Source organism: Oryctolagus cuniculus, chromosome 10 (assembly GCF_964237555.1).
Source record: "Oryctolagus cuniculus chromosome 10, mOryCun1.1, whole genome shotgun sequence".
In the NCBI taxonomy this organism is placed as follows: Eukaryota; Metazoa; Chordata; class Mammalia; order Lagomorpha; family Leporidae; genus Oryctolagus; species Oryctolagus cuniculus.
This window is the reverse complement of record NC_091441.1, coordinates 21,975,736-21,996,791: the sequence shown is the minus strand read 5'-3', so window position 1 is coordinate 21,996,791 and position 21,056 is coordinate 21,975,736.

The following is a 21,056-nucleotide window of genomic DNA, read 5'->3' as shown; positions in this document are numbered from 1 at the left end:
AAGTATGGTAGGTCACACAAAAGAAAAGCAAACAACAACTGAAGCACGTATGAAGATGTAATAGGGACACCTAACCAAAATCAGAAGATGGGGGTGGGGAGAAGAAGGGGAGTGGGAGGGGCCAGGATGCTTTCAGGATCTCTGAAAATGAAAATCTTCAGTGGGGTAACCACATGAGTGTGAAGTGCATAGAGTGAAAAGTGAGGGTGAAACAGCAAGAGGATCAGAGAGAGAAGGGTCGGCTTTATGCTGAGACCCAAAGGGGGCCAATGAAGGCTTTTGAGTAAGCTATCGATGTCAACAAAAGTGGTTGTGAACTGTCCACAACCAAGGCAAAATGACAGCATATATTCCTACTAACAAATACAGGGCCCCGAGATTGTTAAAATTACCTCATGGAATGTCTGGAAGGGGTTGGGCACTGTGGTGCAGCAGGTTAAGCCCCGACTTGAGATGCCTGCATCCCATATCAGTGTATGGTTTGAATCCTGGCTACTTCCAAACCAGCTTCCTGTTAATGGTCTTGAAAGCAGCAGATGGTGACCCATGTACTTGGGTCCTTGCCTCCCACTTGGGAGACCTGAATAGAATTCTTGGCTTTGGCCTGCCCAACTCACTTGCTGCAGGCATTTGGGAAATGGTATCTCTCTTCCTTTCTCCTCTCCCCTTCCTCTTTCTCTCTCATGCTGCCTTTCAAAAAACACATCATTTTTCAAAAAAAGAAATAACTGTATGGCATCAGAGGCAGAGCGGCTTGAACAAAAGCCCTCTTACTAAGCTGCCCCACAAACCAGACTTTGTTGTAGTTCAGGGGTCTGGGATTGCTTGATTTCTGTCTCAGGGAAGGGTATGATTTAAAAGCATAGAGGCTTGTCTAGATTTGAAGAATGTCAGATTAATCATATTTAAAATATCACTTTCCCGCTTAACAAACCAGTGTTTTTCCATCAAAGATTCAGTTAGCAAAACTCAGAGCTGTGTGATCACTGGAAGCAGAGCCACAGAAGCAGGTTGTGGAGTTGAGCTCAGTTCTTGGTGATCCTAGGCTTGGCTGGAGCGCAAGCCTGACAGATGACCCTCAGATGGATGGCCATTGGAACATGGGCTTTGAGGGAAGGGCTTGATTCTAGGGCTTTCTAGTGGTCCTTGACAAAGCCACAAGGAAGGCATTCCTCAGTGCCAACCTCTTGTGCACTGGCTCTGTTAACTTCATTTGACACAGCTGTTCTGCCTTGTCCAGAAAAACGGGGGGCCAGGGTCAGGACACACCTCTGCTTCCTGACCCCCGGGCTTCTTCACAAGACACAAAAGCTATTTGAGAACATTTGACAGAGCCATTGTTAATTGACTCTGTTTTCATTGTTTGTTTGATTTTATAACTCAACTAGTCTCTAAGGAGTAAACTTTCTAGTCCACCATATGTACTATATAGTTAATTATAACACACTCCCTCTCTTACCCATGGACCCTGAACATAAGGATGTTTCTAGCCTACATATGGTGAACAATACTGTTCATGCATTCTACCCTCAATGCATTTTTCTAGAGCCCTCACGCAGTGGACATTAATGACTTCTTTGGGCCCCTTCTGGTTTCACCAGATGAACAAAAATGAAAATAAGCAGCTGTCATACTTTAACTTTTACAAAAAGGGAAAGAAATTCATCAAGCATACTCCAATTTGGAGAAGGGTTTGGCTTAGAGAGAGGGGAATCGGCTGTACCATTGATGGCAAAAAGCTCACTTACTAATGCACCACTTCCTGACATTTAATTTGCACAATTTGTCTCTTATTATCTGGCAACTCTCAGAAGATTTTGGAAGCAGAGAAAAAGAAGACAGACATATAATAAGCAGTGAGATTAAAAAGTGGGAATGTTGGGGGTGGGGTGGGCACCAAGTTAATAAGTAACTATTCAGACCAGGCCTCCTGACCAGTTGACACCTGTTGACATGGCATTCCAACCAGAAAAGTCATCAAAGTGAAAGGGCAGCTGGAAGACAACACACAATAATAAGATGAAAGTTACCCAGCACTTTAGACACCAGAGAACTCATTCGCATCTAAACTTAGATGTGATATATCTGAGAATATTACCATACACCTAGGTAGGGAAAATTGCATATTTTCCATTACAAAAAAATATCAAAATGTTTTATCTGTGCTTCTGCAATTCAAAAATGACTGAAGCTGTGAACTTCAAATTTGGCAAGATTGTAGTTCTCATTAAGGAAGGGAATGAAAGCCAATTTTGAAGAAAAATGGTTTCCTATTTTTGAGGGTAGAGGTTTAAACAATGAATGTTGAGCCTAGGATGAGGAACATTTCCTCTGCTGTTTTAGCTTCCATTTGGGTAAAGATTATTAACCAGAGAATAAAACTAGATGAACCTCTCTTTGACATAGATGAAAACATCTTTTCTGTTTCCTTTGTTTGCTTTTCTTCTTTCTAAACCCAAGTTCCTTTTGTTAACGTGAATTTAAGGTGTAAACTTGAAGCACATAGAATTTAAAAAGCGGCTTTATGTTAGCCAGTTTAAGTTTGGAATAGTCCATTCTCATGTGATTTTGGAATTAAATAGTTGTGATTCAATATACAGGATGTACAAGGGACTAAAAGAGTACTGTTATAGGAAAGTCACTTTGGAATTTCCTGATTTGACTGCAAAGATTTCAGTCTTAACACTGTGTCAATATTGGTTTTAAATATACACATATTTGTTTATTGGCACACACACTCATACACACAGGAATCACATCCATAAAATGCACCCACATCTGTGGTTAAACACAGCAGCTGTTTAATGGCCCAGTATAACATTCTGAAAAAATTGGGACCTGAATTAAGAATCCCACATCCAGTCAAAGCTGCAGTAGGAACTGAGGTCCTATGTAGGAATGCTATCTTGAGAGCTCTCCAAGCTAACCCTAGACAGAATTGCTTTGCCACATTCACAGTGTGGTTCCTAAAATTTGAGACTGGTGAAAAAGAAAATGCCTGACTTCATTCCTTGCTCTAATAATTACACTGTAATAGATGATACTTTGAGGGTCAGTTCAAAGTAGAACCTAGGCAAATTAGAGTGTGTAAATGTAGACAATTATTGTCTCAAGATCTGTACAGTTCCAATGAACAAATGAAGCAGAAGCAAGTCAGAGTCCATGTAATCATGAAAGAAAAGGGCCACCCATACACAGTGGCCAACAGCTGTGGGCATAGGAACCCATGTGTATCTTTTGTTAGCATTCCATGCCATGATATCTCTTTTGGCTCTGCTCCACGTGTTCAGTAACAGGAAACATGATTGGGGGAATGCACAGCAATCTAAAATCACACTCATGAATCATCAAGACACCCTGGGATAGGTGACCCTGAACCTAAAGTCACCCTGATTTAGTTATCTTTGCCTCTAATTGAGATTGTTGAAGAGCCTATCAGGGAATATAACAAAACATACACACATAGCATTTCTGTCACTTAAAACTGCCCGAGTTCCAGAGGTAGAGATGAGACATTTGTATTACAAAAGAAGTTTGCAGATTTTTTTGTTGCTGTTTTCTCACTGGAGTTCCTTTTTCTCACTCATCATGTGTTTATTTCTAATTTTACCCCTTAACATGTGAGTTGAGTCAGTGCATCTGACGCACATGCTACTACTGCATTTTTCCTTCCAATGGCACAAAATGAATTCCAAATTCCCTACCCCAGCATGTGAGGCTTTCCATAATTTATTTCAATCGCTTGCTATTCATTTATATTTTCATTAAATTAGTATTTATTAAGTCCAAGGTTTAATGACAGGGATTGTAATGCATGAGATGGTCATACCACCTGCATCAAGGAACATAAGAGTCTAGGATGAAGCACTGTTATTTATAATGAAGAAGTAAGGGGTAGGATGGAGCAAGTCACCTGTGTGAGACACGGTGGAACAAGGGAGGTCAGTGTATGCAAATCTGCCATAAGAAAGAAACTATGTGAGCGGAGGTTCACAAAGGATGCAAAAAAAGGAAGTGTGTGTGTGCGCACGCGTGTGTGCGTGCGTAGGGCGTGATTTACAACAAGAGGGAACATAAACAAAATCACTGGGTAGAAAAGTAAAAGTTGGGCATGGTGGGAGGACCCAACTTTTCCATATGGTGGTCCCATGATGAATGGTTTTCAAGTTTACTTCTCTTACACTATCTCTCTTTCTATAAAATTGAGTGTTATGATTTTGTGGCCTCCTGCACGCATACCAGCGAGCATGTCTTCATCTCTTTCCCCATCTTAATTAAAGCTTGTTACATTCACAGGTACAAATTGAAACGAATTTTACATTACTCCCTTCATAGTAGCTGGAAAATTGCATGTGAGCACGGAAAAGACTACAATAGCTGAGGATGTGATAGCCTGTAGCCGCTGCCTGCTCCAAATACCTCCGCGGAGTTTGCTGACAGGCAATCCAAGTGGTCTCAGGGCTAGGAGCCCGACAATTACTGCACCTGCTGAGGGAACTGATCTGATCAGAGCTTGTTGGAAAACAAAGTGACAGCAATGAAGATCTCTTCCCCTATCAACTTACAGATTGCTTTCCCACAAGCCAAAAGAAATCTAAGGACTCATCAGAAACTTAAGGGAAGTCCTCACCTAGCTGCTTTCTCCCCAGATGGCTTGCCTGTTGTTAGAGCGATGGCTTCAGGCTGGGCATGAGGGTTTCATCCAGATGTAGTGGGCTTTTGGCCCCAGCACATCTTACTTTTAAGTGGTGGCCAGAAAGCTGCCATCGGAAGGCATGAGGCAAGAGTGTTCTCAGGATCTGTCAAGGAGATCAGCATATTGCTCAAATGTCCTCGTGGGCAGATTTCTGTGCTCCTTGTGCATTTGATTAGCAAGCTAGGATATGCTTTCTCATGCAGAGTGAGGAAGAGCAGTCACCTTTGGAGGATTGGCTGGTTTCTGTTAAACTGGGGTACTCAGCAGATGAGCCCTGCTCACAATCACAGGCCCAGAGAAATTAGCTGGGGCCCAAAGGAATCCAGCTGTGGTCCACCAAGCATTTTAATCCAAACAGCAAATTTCACTGTTCAACCACACTATCCCTGGGTAGAAACGGTTTTGTTCAGGGGCAGAAAATGCACCACCACCATGTAAGTTTAAGGGAATGGAGAATCAGCTAGGTAAAACTGGGAAAGCTGTGGGGGTCCAGCGGGAGAACAAGAGGGAATGCCACCGAACTCCGGCGCCTGCCATTAACTGTCACTTTGGGAAGCATCTTGATGATTATTTTCATTTTACAATAGCCTTCTGGTGCATTAAAGATGCCTTGTAATTCAAGGCTACACTTGCATATGGAAATTAAAATGTATTGATCCACAACTTCCTTCACATTTCAATTTAAGAGTGATGAAAGGAAGGAGCCTTATTTTTTTCTTTATATCACTTTCCTGCAAAAGGAGGAGAAAACAAACACAGGTGCTTTAAAATTTTCAAGGTGCAAACCAAATTACTCCATGCCCAGGAGTGTGCAGTAGCATTTCTTTGTTTGAGCATGGAATAAAAGACAGATAATTAGGAAATTGGGAGTCTATTAATTTTCCAAATTTACTCATGCAAGAACCACTGAGCTATGGTGATATTTGCTTACCTCGTCATTATGCAAAAATATATTAGCTAATTATTTTGACTAATGCAATTAAGATATGCATATTTAGCATAAACCATACAATAGAAATGTTACAGTCAGCAATTGCTGGGTTGTGCTCATGGGTAGCAGAGAGGCAAAAGTCGCTGCTCAGTCTCCAACGGTAAGCCACAAGATTGCTACAACTCTGCTGGCACTGTTATTATTAGTCGGGTTGCAGTAATTAATTTACCTTACAGCATGACTCGGTGGCATAGCTAGCAGTGGTATTAATTTTGGTTATGAGACACCTGAAGATGTCAGCTTTTGAGCAGCGATGTCTGCACCTTTAATTGCCTTAATCAGTGGAAATGCAGTATCTCTTTCTGGGATCCAATTAAGAACGCTATTGTTATTTTTCTTTTCTCTCTAACCCTTACTAATGAATACGGGAGTTAGGCAGAGCTAAGGCGGTAGCTTAGAAGGGGCATCTTGTGTTTTTAAGCCAGGAAACGCGCGGAGCTTTGAGCTCCTGAGTGAGAGCAGATCTCCGTCTCTGCCCATGAGATCCATCATCCCAGGGCACTTGCTATTCAAAGGGCAGCTGGAGGACCAACCTGGGCCTGTCCCAGATCCTTTGAATCAGAATCTGTATTTTAACAAGATCCCCAGGCAATTTGCATGTCCATAGCTTTTTGAGAGATGCTGCCAGACAGAAGGGGCCAAGGCCAGGCTGACCCCTAAATAAAGTGAGAATGTTTGAGAGAATACAGGGAAGGCAACAGTGGAGAAACGTTAAGAACTACATTGCCCATCATTTCTTCCTTTCTAATTGGAATTGTTCAACCCCAGAGAATTTCATAGTAAAATGCATATGCTATTGAGAAAGATAATAATTTTGTCAGCTCTCATTTTACCCCATGTCAATGGAGAACACCAGAAAAGTGAAGCAGGGAAGAAGCAGGGAAGACAAGGCTAGGGAGGAAAAGGTTTGGGAAAGGGGTATAATGAGAATCATGCCCTTACCTCATAGTTCTGCATCCGGCCAGCCCTCTACAGGTTTCTTCCCGGGCTCACGCATGCCCTTGTCTAACGTTACCAGGGGAAGAACATTAGCCAACTCCCCCTGACCGGGTCCCCCCACCCATACCTTGTGGCACATTCCCCACAAACTCCACCTGTCAGCCCTAAATCTCTGGCTCCTTTTTGAGTCTGTCTCCCTTTGTCCTTGCACAGGAAGACTTATATGGGTCAAGTCATAGTCCTTGTGTTATCCTGATTTTGACTTTCTGAATTTTCTGTTTGACCTGGCATTTTCCCGACTGGCTCTTCTCTCTTTGTTTACCAGAATCTCACATATTCTTATCCCACTAGAAAACACTGCAGGGACTATAAAACACCACCCTGGCCCCAAGCTAGCACTTCATGTCTCAGACAGATCCATCTGAAACATGGCCTGTCATTGTATCTCAATCCATGTCCTGCTCCCAAAATGCGTCTTCAGAGTCAATTTAGCTTATTCCCACCGTAAGAGCTTCTGAAATTGCCTGAGCCAACACTGTTTCAGAAGAAATGGGGTAGTCATTTGCAATAGCAAAAGAAAGACCCCTTTGTTGGCCAGCACTGTGGCATAGCAGGTAAGGCCGCTGCCTGCAGTGCCAAGATCCCATATGGGCACTGGTTCAAGTCCCAGCTGCTCCACTTCTGATCCAGCTCTCTGCTATGGCCTGGGAAATCAATGGAAGATGGCCCAAGTCCTTGGGCCCCTGCACCCTCATGGGAGACCCAGAAAAAGCTCCTGGCTTCAATCGGCACAGCTCCGGCCATTGCGGACAACTGGGGAGTAAACCTCTATCTCTCTCTGCCTCTCCTTCTCTGCCTGTGCAACTCTCTTACTTTCAAGTAAATAAATACATCTTTGAAAAGGAAACAAAAAGACCCCTTTGCTAGAGGAAGCAGCAGGACCACTGGGTAAAATTCTAGCTTATAGTATAGAAAATGTTACTATAAACTGCAGCAATAGGATGAAGTGTATTCTCCCCAAAAAATTCATGTTGAAGTCCTAAAGCCAAGTATCAGAATATGATCTTCATTGGAAACAGGGTCCTTACAGATGTGATTAGATTAAAATGAAGTCACTAAGGTAAGCGCTAATCCGCTATGGCTGATGAGTGTCCTTATAAGAGGAGGAAGACTAAACACTGATACACACAGAGGAAAGACCACATGAAGAGACAGGGAAGGAAAAACCAACTACAGGCATGAGGGGAGACCTGGAATAGATCCTTCCTTCACAGTCCTCAGAAAGAACCAACCCTAATAGGAGAGAGAGGGGGAGATAGGAGGGTTGCGGTGGGAGGGAAGTTGGGGGTGGGGGGAAGGCCACTGTAATCTATAAACTGTACTTTGGAAATTTATATTTATTAAATAAAAGTTAAAAAAAAAGAAAGAACCAACCCTGACAACAGCTTGATCTTGGACTCCTGGCCTTCAGAGCAGTGAGATAATTAATAAATAGATGTTGTTGAAGCCGCACAGTCTGTGCTACTTGGTGGTGGCTGCCACAGGAATTTCTTCAGCTTCTTAAAATACAGGAATTTCTATTCACATATTTATCTCCTCATGGCAACTAACACAGTAGATGCCACATAATAGGTGTTCAATAAATACACAGTGAGTGATGAGTAGATAAATAAATGGGTGCATGAATGAATGATTTAAATAGCATTGCCAAGTCTTAGGGTAAGGCATGCCTTCTCTAGTGCATGATGGCTCTGTGGAAATTCTGTGATGGGTGCGTCCTCTTGGGATGAAAAAAGCTGATCCCCAAACACACACCTGGGAATAAAACAACGCTGGCCTCTCAGCCTCTCCCTGCCACCTCGGGGGCTTTTGCTTGGTCCTTCATGGGGACTCCACCGTCTCATGGAGCATGAGTCAGCTGGGTGCAACCATATTTGTTTTCACATATTAGTCATATATTTGATAGAGTGTATAGCAAATGTATGTGATAACACAAAATATATTTTAAAATTACAAATTTGGACAGCTGTCATGACATTTGAAAAAGTACATTAAAAATACTGCTATATCCATTTTTAAATGCCATGCCAAATGGCTAAATTTGTCAGCCTTTCCTCATACAGTATTTTATATTTGCTTGTTTGTTTTGATTTTAGAAAAGGAACTCACCAGGTGATTTCTCGGCAACTGGTCAAGACCAATGAAAAAGTTAAAGAAAAAGTCAGTCTAAGATGAACCCTGTCCAGCCCCACCCAGCTTGTCCTATTTCACAGCCTACTTTGGGCAAAAAATTGAGCTTGGCAGAACACCAAGAAAGTGAGATTTGGGGTTCATGAATTGACTTTCAAACATTATGCGCTTGGGTTGAAGTTGGCACCGTGGTGCGTGTGCTCCATCGAATGGAGGAACCACTGCTGCGTGGCTCCTGCCAGTTTTTGCCAGAGAAGGCAGACTGGAATGAAGATTTTAAAAAGAAAAAAGTAAAAAACCCACATTTTCAGCTATAAATTTGTAAGAAAACTATACACAGCCAAATGAAGCATGTCAAGAGGCCAGCTGTGGCTTGTGGCCACCATTTTTGCCAGCTTTGCACTTCTTGGAGTTCAAAAATATTTCAGGCCATCAAAGAAACCAAAACGGTTTATCACCAAATGTCTACCCTAAGGGATTTGATTTTCATGGCTACCTCATATGTGAAGCTGCCTTAAGCATTTATGTATTTTATATTTTAAAACTATTTGATAAAAGTTCCATATTTGGAGAAGCAACCATTGGCACAGATAACCCAATGCATTATGGGGATTTATTTATTGTTAGTTTTTATTGGCACTTCCAAAATGTACCTCCCGGATTTTATTTAAGTTGAATCAAAATATTAAAATTGGTTTGCTCTGTCTGAGCATTTAAAAGTGGCTTGTGAAGTGTGGAAGTCCACATGCTTGATGGTGGCAGAAGGAAGATGGCCCAGAACCGGAAATCTGCCTCAGATCACCAGGTGTCAACTGTACTGTGGCAATGCTAAGTTGTCCTTTGGAATTGAGCTAATCCTTAAACTGAGTGCATATCCAAAACATTAGCTATCTGCTGTCAGGCCTTTATGTGCCACATGCTGAGTTAATTAACACAGAGACGCTTGATACAGGAACCCTCCAGAGGGGAAAACAGAAAGCGGTCCAGGTCTGAGAACAGACAGAGCCCTTAGGGGGAGGGAAAACACAGGGGTCTGTTGGGTTTTCATTTCTTTCTGCTCTTGTGATACAAGGTCAACTGGTTAGTCAATCCCATTTCTGTTCCTTTGTCTCTGGTAATTCCCAGGAAGACATCCACTATGAATAATGAGGCCTTACAGCATTCCAAAAATTAAACATCAAAACTACCAACACCCACTCTATGATGGTCAAAGAGAAGAGTTTGTTGTAGAAAATGACTTCCTACAAGGCAGCAACTGTCTCCTTGGAGCTCATCATCAAAACAATAACAGTAGTCTGAACTCTAAATTTCATCCTTATAAATGTATTTCTATAGAGGTGTATTTACATAATGCAGGGAAAATATAGCCAAAGTTTTCTATTTTCATACCATGATAAATATACAGAAGTCTCTTCTTCAGGAGTCTTAGGCATAGTAACAAGGAAACCATTCTACCCTTCACCTACCTCTGGAACACAGGAGACAAGTGTCTGTCTGGGAGTCTCATCTGGACGTCACCATACAGGATGGGATAGAACTCCTTTTGAGAAAAGGCAACTAGGACCCAATATTAAATACTTTAACAATACCAATAGGGCTCAGAAACCTCATCTGGACTGCCTAGTAGCAACAAGGATAGAGAAGAAAGCAACAGAAAGGAGATATTCTGAAAGAAGATAACTTGGAAAGTAACAAATCTAAGGTCAATACTGCACTTTCAAGACGGTTGCTGAGGATGCCAGGGTAAGGAGAGAGAAGAGTGAGAGAAGTTGCTGGAGAGGACATGGTCTCACATGGCAGTCACAGCTTTGGAATCAGACACACAGTTCTTGTTAGGGCTAGAACCCCAAGGAATTTCTTAAACCTGCCAAGCCACAGTTTCCTTAACTATATACCAGGAACAAGGACACCATCTTCATGGTCTGGATGTATAAGGATGAACAAAGCAAAGGTGCATGTCAGAGGCACTAGAGTAAAGCACCAAGAAGCATTTACTGAGAATCCAAACATTACCCTGACCTCTTGATAACCAAGAATCTTGGGGCAGGCCTTGTGGTGCAATGGGTTAAGCTCCTGCATCCTTTATTGGAGGGCTGGTTCCAGTCCTGGCTGATCTGCTTCTGAACCAGCTTCCTTCTGATGCACCTGGGAAGGCAACAGAAGATGGCTCAAGTATTTGGGCCCTGACACCCATGTGTAAGACCAGGACGGAGTTCCTGGCTCCTAGTTTCAGCCTAGCCCAGACCTGGCTGTTGACACCATATGGGAAGTGAATCAGCAAAAGAAAGATTGATCTCTTTCTCTTTCCTTCTCTCAGTCATTTGCCTTTCAAATAAATGAATGAAAAAATAAATAAATAAATCTTTTTTTTTAAAGGATGTAACCTTGAACAAGCCATTGAAGATTCCCCAGGCTTCTTTTCCCTGACATGTAAAATTAAAGTGATATTAATTAGACTTAGCTCATTTGTTGTGGGGACTAAATAAGACAGTATGTGTAAATCACTAAAACCTGCGCTTTGCGTATAGTAACTGTTCAACATGTATTAGCTCTTAGGAGGTAGAGTGCTTAGTGCAGTACCTGAAACAAAACAGGAACCCACAACAGCTGATATGGATGGTGATAGGTAGAATCTAGTATGAATGGAGGCTGTGACAGCTCAGCAGGAAGGGAAAAAGTCGCTCAGTAAAGGTGTGAAAATAAGGAGAGATCCACAGAACAGCAATGGCAATCAAAATTCCACCCCACTCAGAGGGGGAACATAGGATCCTCCCCAGCTCCTCGCACACAGGCCAGACTGAAGCACCGCCGCGCCGCGCCCATCACCCCTGACCTTGGCAGTTTGCGAACACAGGCTACAGATTGCAGTTCCTAGAAGCATAGCGGAGCACTGGCGCACAGCAGGGTGGAAGCATCTTCAATTCTCCTGACACCCGCCCTGTCTGACTTCATGGTGCTCATCTCCCCTCCGGCTCTGCTACAACTCACCCCACAGCACCCCAGTTGCTGCCGCCACCATCATTTTGGCTAATTTTGCATTAGCCATGTGGACTGTTGGATGGTTTCTGCTGTATTTTGTTGCCCTTTCAAATATTTCTTAAATAGAAGATTGTACCATCTGGTGGACAATCTGCCTCTGTGCTATCTCACCTATCCCAGCGTGGTTTCCACTCCTATTAGGAAGGAGCGAGGAGTGAGGCAGAGAAGCTGTTCGTGAGAACGCTGCCTCTGGCCTCCTGCAGCCCACTGTCGCTGGTCTCCTCCCTCTCTCCCAGTGGCCTGGTTCTGCCTGCACAGCAGTCAGTTCCTGTGTGCTGAGTAGCTGTTTCTCCCACTCACTCCATGGCCAGGCTATTACTCATGGGACTGCAGGGAACAGATGTCTCCATCAATGGCCCTCTCTGACCTGTGCCGACATTTCACCTACACAAGCATCAGATGGTGGTGCTGCTACACTTTCTTCAGAGGAAGTGAGAGGGCTAGAGATCAGTTAAATCACTTAAATTTCACACTAAAATCTCTACCAAGTTAAAAAAAAATGATTCAAAGTGTTCAGAATATAGATGGTTACTAAAGAGGAGTGTTCATAATTAAGAAGATGTATTTATATACATAATCATATACTACCTGGACTTTGGTATATTTACCTTTTTAGAAAATTATTTATTTATTTGAAAGGCAGAGTGACACAGAGAGAGGAAGAGAAAGATCTTCAAGCTGTTGGCTCATTCCTCAAATGGCTGCAACATTTAATTCAGGCTGAAGACAGGAGCCAGGAACTCCATCTTGGTCTGCCACATGGGTGACAGAGTCCACACACTTAGGCCATCCTCTACAGCCTTCCCAGGCACATTAGCAGGGAGCTGGATGAGAAGTGGAGCAGCTGAGACTCAAGCCGACACTCTGCTATGGGATGCCAGGGTCACAAGCAGCAGCCTAACTCTGAGCCGCAACGTTGGAAGCATATTTGCCTACACCAGAAAGCATCATCGTTTGCCTGGGAGGAGAATAGAGCTGTAGTTTTGGATTTAGAAGATGACACTATCAAGAATAGCATCAAGATTTGAGAACAAAACTTGTGGGATGAGAGCAACTTTCTTGCTTTGTTTTCCATTTGAGGTAGCAACGTGGTCTCAATAAGGCCCATGGCGGCCGGCGCCACGGCTCAATAGGCTAATCCTCCACCTGCGGCACTGGCATCCCAGGTTCTAGTCCTGGTTGGGGTGCCAGATTCTGTCCCGGTTGCTCTTCTTCCAGTTCAGTTCTGTGCTGTGGCCCAGGAGTGCAGTGGCCTTCAGATCAGCGTGGTGCTCCAGCCTCAGCACACCAGCCGCAGCAGCCACTGGAGGATGAACCAACGGAAAAGGAAGACCTTTCTCTCTCTCTCTCTCTCTCACTGTCCACTCTGCTTGTCAAAAAAAATATATATAAGGCCCATGGCAGAATCCCTGATGACTGTCAAGCTGGCAATTGTCAAGTGGTCCAGAATGGTAAAGCTATAGCCAAACAGCCTGGGGTTGGACTGAGCTCCACCTTATATTAGATGTGTGACTTTGGGCAAATTATCTAGCCTTGGTTTCCTCATCTCTTAAAAAGAAGACAATGGTGGTACTTTTGTCCTAGACTTATTTGATTCAAAAACTTGTACAGAGCTCCCTATAGGCCCCTTTCTAAGCACTTTACAAAATGGCCAAAGGATAGATCCTCCTCCTAAATGGGATCATGGCATAGGCCAGAGTCCATGCTGAACTTGTGTTATCATCGTATTTGGTTACCCACGAGGTCAGGTGTCAAAGTCATGTACTCCCACACCAAGAGAGTCCTCAGGGCAAGCTCCCTTCCCTCCCATGCCCCATGGATAAGGGCTACAGCTGGGCTATTCCATGCCTCCCACTGCCTGCCCCAGTTACTCAGTACAAGGCAGAGTCTGAGCAATTTGCCAGAACAGCAGGTAAAAAATCTATATCATTCCAAGTTAAGATAGCATCTGCCAGTTGCTTAATGTAGCTCCCCCTAATACCCCTGTAAAATAAACCTGAGGATACATAATAAAAGGAAAACTCATCACAACACAAAAATCTAATTTTGACAGATGATCTATGGCCAGAATTCTAACTCTGGTCATCATGGGTTTCTATGTATTACAATGCTGATGGAATGGAGTTTAAAAAAAAAAAATTGTGGCTTCTCATACCTTATCTCATGAAAAAGAGCAGCCCTTTCTGGGGCCGGCCCTTTGGAGCAGCAGGTTAAAACCCTGGCCTGAAGCACCGGCATCCCATATAGGCGCCAGTTCTAGTCCCGGCTGCTCCTCTTCGGATCCAGCTCTCTGCTATGGCCTGGGATAGCAGTGGAAGATGGTCCAAGTCCTTGGGCCCCTGTACCCACGTAGGAGACCTGGGGGAAGCTCCTGGCTCCTGGCTTCAGATCGGTGCAGCTCCAGCTGTTGAGGCCATCTGGGGAGTGAACCGCCGGATGGAAGACCTCTCTCTCTGTCTCTACCTCTCTCTGTAACTTTAACTTTCAAATGAATAAAATAAATCTTTTTTTTAAAAAAAAAGAGCAGCCCTTTTCACCCCCAAAAGTATATCAGCATTTACCTCTTAATATTTTCTTTACTTCTTCCCTGGTACTTTCTCCCTTACTTCTACTCACACTGAAAAATGTGGCAGTCACTTCTGTCATTGCACAGGGGATGCCTTATGAGATCACAATTCCATCTAAAATGCATTGAGTTCTTGTTATGTGGTGAAAACTCTGCGAAGCACTCTCTCTGTGTATCAAAGTTCTTTAGTACTTACCACAACTAAAAGAAGGAAATTGCCCATCACGAAGTTGAGGAAACAGAGGCAAAGTCAAGAAACTTCATCATTTATCATAAAGCTAACAAACAGAAAACTGAGATTTGGATCCCAGCAGTCTAATTTAGAATCACTGTCTATGACTCAGTTATTATGTTCTCCAAATTTTAATTTTCATATAATAGACACACACTCACATACATAGAATCAAGTGGAACTCATGATACATTTGGAAAGCATAGTGCCCACAGATAAAGGAACATGGACAAGGGATGGAATACCAATAGCCTTGGTTTCAGCACATTCTTGAAAGTATAGATTTTCCTCCACTTCATGGGGTCAGAGTACAAAAAAATTAGACAATGAGAGCAGCAAAAGATCCATCTTTGGCCCAGCAAGGCCTTGCTAGATAAACGGAGTTCAACAATGGAACCTGGGCTGAGAGTTGTGAACACTGACCTGCCTTACTACTTAGATTTCAGTCAACACTGTCTAGCAAATTCAATAAGGGGGAGTTCTACACAATTTTATTTGGTCAGTCTGGGTTGTTCTAGCCCTCTCCAAGGTTAAATAAAAATATATACATACATAGACTATAGAAAATACTGAAGATGAAAAAAAAATGGACACTAACCTAAATAATAAAAGGAAAGGAAAATATGAAAGTGATTTGATATAAGGACCAGAAGAAACTTTTAGAAAATTTTTCAACATTCTCAACAAAACTGGAGAAGGCATGGTCTCTGTGAAATTGCAGCATGTTATCCCTCTTAGTATTTTTTGTTTGTTTGTTCTACTTAATACTTTTGGTTGAATACTGTAATCAATACACAATTATTCTTAAGTGCTGAAACTTAACTGAAAAGTGATCGCTGTTAAATATAAGAGTGGAATAAGAGAGGGAAGAGATATTCAATTCCGGACATACTCAAGCTGACTTACCTCAAACAGTAGAGTTAGAAACATACCAGGGGATTCCAATTCAATCCCATCGAGGTGGCATGTACCAATGCCATCTCACTAGTCCCAGTGATCAATTTCTGTTCACAATTGATCATAATGATAGGCCTAAGAACCAAAGGGATCACATAAACAAGAATAGTGTCTGCAAATACTAGCTGATAGAATAAAAAAGGGAGAGAACGATCCAACATGGGAAGTGAGATACACAGCAGACCCATAGAATGGCAGATGTCCTAAACAGCACTCTGGCCTCATAATCGGCCCTTAAGGCATGCGGATCTGGCTGAAAAGCCCATGAGAGTATTTCAGGCATGGAAAGCCAAGACACTCGGGGCGGGGAGGGGGGGGACTAAATGAAAGATCTCCGCGAATGAGATCCCAGTGGAAAGAACGGGTCATCAAAGAAGGAGGTACCTTTCTCTGAAGGGAGGAGAGAACTTCCACTTTGACCATGGCCTTGTCTAAAAATTATCAGAGTCAGTGAACTCATGGGGCTTCCATAGCCTTGGCAGCTCATGACAAGAGCCTAGGATGATTACTGATGCCATAAACAAGAGTGTCAAATTGTTAAGTCAACAACAGGAGTCACTGTGCACTTATTCCTCATGTAGGATCTCTGTCCTTAGTGTGCTGTACATTGAGATTTAATGCTATAACTAGTACTCAAACAGTATTTTTCACTTTATGTTTCTGTGTGGGAGCAAACTGTTGAAATCTTTACTTAATGTATACTAAACTGATCTTCTGTATATAAAGAGAATCGAAAATGAATCTTGATGTGAATGGAAGGGGAGAGGGAGTGGGAAAGGGGAGGGTTGCGGGTGGGAGGGACGTTATGGGGGGTGGGGAGCCATTGTAATCCATAAGCTGTACTTTGGAAATTTATATTCATTAAATAAAAGTTAAAAATAAAAAAAATAAATAGACTCAAAATACTAAGTTTGTTGGTGAATGAATAAAAAAAAAAGACACTAACACAAAAAAAAAAAAAAAAGAAAAGAAAAGAAAAAGAAAGAAATTGCAGCAGACAGAATAGATTGAAATGAACATCGGGCTGGATAGTTGAAGACTTATAATAAAATTAAGATTTCAATAGCAAAATGAAATCTAGAGATAATAGAAAGCAGATCAGATATCATCAAAAACAAAATCAGTGATGTGGAAGGTACAATCCCAAAATTCACTCACAATGCAAAGGGGGAAAAAAGACAGAGATAAAAATGGTGAGAGCATGATACCCAGGGCAGAACACATAGCCAGAACTTGCCAAGAACAGCTAGTCCAGACCAAGAGAAAACAATAGTGCCAAAAAAGTAATCAAAGACAGAATTAAAGAAAAGTTTCCAAGACTCAGTTTGCTGTTAAATGGGCTGATCTTTACAAAAACTAAGGAAGAATAGCCCAAGAGCAACAGAATAGCACAGAAAGGAAAAAGATAGAGAGAGAGAGAAATATAGAGAAAATGAGATTTCACAAAATTGAAAGGACTGGCTAGATCAAGGGGAAAAAATGTGAAATTGCAGTCAGTCAGAAAGATTCTTTGCAGGAGTAGACACTGTTGGTCCTGTCCATGAGTCCTCCCCCTTACCACGTTAGCATGCACCAATCTGATTTCCAAATGCAACTTCTGGGATTTTTTAGAACCAGGCATTTTAGGGGCAGCACCGTGGCTCACTTGGTTAATCCTCCGCCTGCAGTGCCGGCATCCCCTATGGGTGCCGGGTTCTAGTCCCGGTTGCTCCTCTTCCAGTCCAGCTCTCTGCTGTGGCCCGAGAGGGCAGTGGAGGATGGCCCAAGTGCTTGGGCCCCTGCACCCGCATGGGAGACCAGGAGGAAGCACCTGGCTCCTGGATTCAGATCAGTGTAGCACTGGCCGTTGTGGCCATTTGGGAAGTGAACCCATGGAAGGAAGACTTTTCTCTCTCTCTCTCTCTCTCTCTCTCTCACTGTCTATAACTCTACCTGTCAAATAATAAATAAATAAATAAAATAAAGAACCAGGCATTTTAGCTGACATTATAGAAATTTTGCCTGTTCTTGGAGGGCCTGCAAGCACCAGGAAATCAAAAACCCCAAGAGCTGAGTTCAACCAGTGAGAGGTAGGATTTGACAATTAAATACCAGGACCCCCTCACTTCACTGACAGAGTAACTTTGAGAAATGTGGTTTTTTGCTGACTCCCAGAGTCAATCAAGCATGATTAAACAACTGTTGTATACAGTTGTATCTGGCTTTATAACACCCTTTCTAATGTCCCCTTTACTGCCTGTCTTCCTACCACCTTCCCAACCCACTACCTTCACCTCTCAGATAAGCTACTGGTACTCAAATCCCTACCTTAGAGTCTAATTTTGTGGGTTCTCAAAATGCTCCCAATGAGGAACTAAAATTAGGCCAGATTGCTCTTAAATGCTGAATGTCAGAAAATCATACTACAAAGTTTCTTCAGGTTTCAGTTCAGGGGCCCATGACTTGATGTTCAGTCATGTTGTCATTCATATGTGACAACAACAGAAAGTCATTCTCAGCTAGGCAAGAGCTTGGAAAAGTATAAAATAGTCCCTTTTCCAAAACATTCCCTGAACACTACCCCAGCCTTTAGAAAGGTGAATCAAAGAAGCTCAGGAATGAGGAATGTCTGATACTTGGCAATTCCTAATCCTACCCAGACATATTTCTTACTGCTCACATTTTTACTACTACTCTCTTATCTGGGAAATTTCTTTAAATCACTTCTCTCTCTTGTTTTTGAAACTACTATTTAAAGAATGATTTCCATTATGGAATTCCCCCATTTGAACAGGTTGTGAGAGGAGTAAAAATAGCTGACACATGAAGATATTTCAAAAGTCTCTTGGAAAAATGGAGTTAAAAATATGTGTATTTTGGTGCAAAAAGTGTTTGAAATCTATGTATAGTTTGTTCAGAATGTGCATTTTCCATGAACTCTTTGACGACAACTTGTATATTAAATGTTCTCAAGAAGTTGGGCATTATGTTAAGCGTGTTTAATGCAATATCACACTTAATTCTCACAATAATTTGATGGGGTAGGTATTTATTTTTATTATTATTATCCTGAGAGAGGAAATGGAGCAACAGAGAAGTTAACTTCCCCAAGACAATGCAGCTCATGCATGGCTGAGTGCCTTCAGACCCTGCACCCTCACTCCAGAACACTTTCTCTTTGTCACTGTGCTTGCCTGCTATGACCTTTAATGGAACTCCCCAAAATAGGCCCCAGTTTACTCCCTTGAATTCTGCCATGGGTCATTAAGCATGAGGACTGTATTCAGAACCCGAAAATGTTACCAGAAATATTCTTTTTCATCTTTCACTTAAGTCATTCTGATACAATATAATGGAAATTTGTATTGACCAAAAAGATGATCCTGTGATGGATTATTAACTCAGTTGTTATCAGCAGCCTCAAAGTGGCAGCTGGCTGGCTGAGTGGCTCTCACTATAGGACAGAGCCATCCAAGGAACATTCTATGATGATAAAATGTTCTCTATCTGTACTGTGCAGTGCAAAACCCAATAGCTATGGGTGGCCACTGAGTACATGAAATGTGCTTATGGAGGCTGCACAAATGAGTCTTTAATTGTAATTTCAATCGAGAAGCATTTAAGCAGGTGTGTGTGACTCATGACTACCACACTGCACCGTTCAGGTCTACAGCCTGGAGAATCAGGAAGGGCTTCCCGAACAGGCTTCCTCGAATATCCTCAGTTGGTATGGCACCCACAAAAGAAAGTCTGCTACCAACAAAAGGCTGGGGCAGAAAAGTGACTTCCAACATCCCAACCCAGGAGATGGATCCTCTCCAGAGAGTTTATAGTTCTGAAGGGGAGATATTTGCCTTCAAGCCTCGCTGATTTGGATGACTTTGTTCCCAAGATGCCATTGGTGCTGCTGGAAACCGTCATAGAAATGCCCTCATAAAATGGCTTCCAAGCCAGTCTTTACCCAGCCTTGGTACTTCAGGGATTCTGCAAACATCTTTATTTGAATTGCTCTTTTAAATATGTTTAATGACTCAGAGTATAATTTAAAACATCCCAATGCTGTGAACAAATCTGAGACTTCCACCTGCAGCCCAGTACTATCAGGTTAATTTGCTTTTATGCCAATTTTGCACACCCTCTCCTTTGACCATCTCCTTGGCAATGTTGAGTGGTTTCAAGGTAAATTTAATGATTAAATAATTCTTACCACTTCTCTGTATTTAAATATCTGAATAAAATTTTTCTCCATACTCTGTAACCAAAGCAAAAAAATCCTAAGGAGAAAGAAATTGGGTAATGAGGCTGTTATAAAGTGGCAACGATCATCCCTAACTCCCAATTTCAATTTGTTGTGTTCAACCAAACAGCCTCAAAATTCTCTTTGAGTGCCTTTTAGATAAATTAATTTTGAAATTATAGTGGCATAAATTTGTAAATTACTAAACAAATTCAAGGTGCTGAAATGATCCTCTTGCTGCTTTACATACTTAAATGCCAAGTAATGTTTTATTCGAAAAAAAAATCATTGCCTAATGAAAAAAGTTTGATAACCACCCACCCTGAATTGTGTCTGTGCTGTGTGAAGCTGGATGAAGAGAGAGGTGGGAATGTCTCTAATGACTTCAGCTCCACCAGGAGCATGGCCAAGAGGTAGTAATTACCATCACCATTGTCAATAATGCTGAACTCAAGCACAGAGGACTTTATTTGACTTTACCAAGAACCTGCTGTGCACGGTCATCTAGCACCTTCGGGAGAGGCGATTCTTGCCACCACCACATGGACAGAGGACCAAGATGCCTGTGAGTGGTTGCTAAGAAAAAAGATTTTGTTTAGCATCCAGCTTGTTTCTATTTCTTTACCTTTAGGACTCATTTTCCTCTTGGGACCATACACAGTTTCAGTGTCTGCCTCCCTTTTTTAAATCAATGAATAACAATGACAATTGCTGTTGCATTTTTCAGAGTACACAAGGAAGTGAGGCGAACAACATTGAAACTGCTCTTGAATTTCAATATTTTAAAGATTGTGTGTGCCAATCGGGACTTCATTTGGTGGATGTCTGTGATAATCAACAACTGAGAGGAAAATGCCACTGGTAAAGAACTTCAATGTAAGTCTCCAGAATGATGCAATAGGACCCCCAAGAGGGAAATATACTTAACTATGGTTCATCAGTATGAGTGACCCCTCCAACAAGCTTAATTCTCCTGCTTGTCTGATTCTTGTCCACACTTGCTTATTGTGGGATAATTCCTTTAACCACCTTTTTTTTTTCAATAACACCCAGGGAAAAAAAGCAATAGGAAAAAGAGTCTGCTTTATTTTACAGCTAATTTGCTATAAGCACATAGCCCAGCTGCTCACAATGAAGTAAAAGAGGGAATGGGAACAGAGGGAACCTTCTAATGAAGGAAGGCGGGAGGAGCCAGAGAGACAGAAGAATAGGTTAGGGACTATTTGTGTG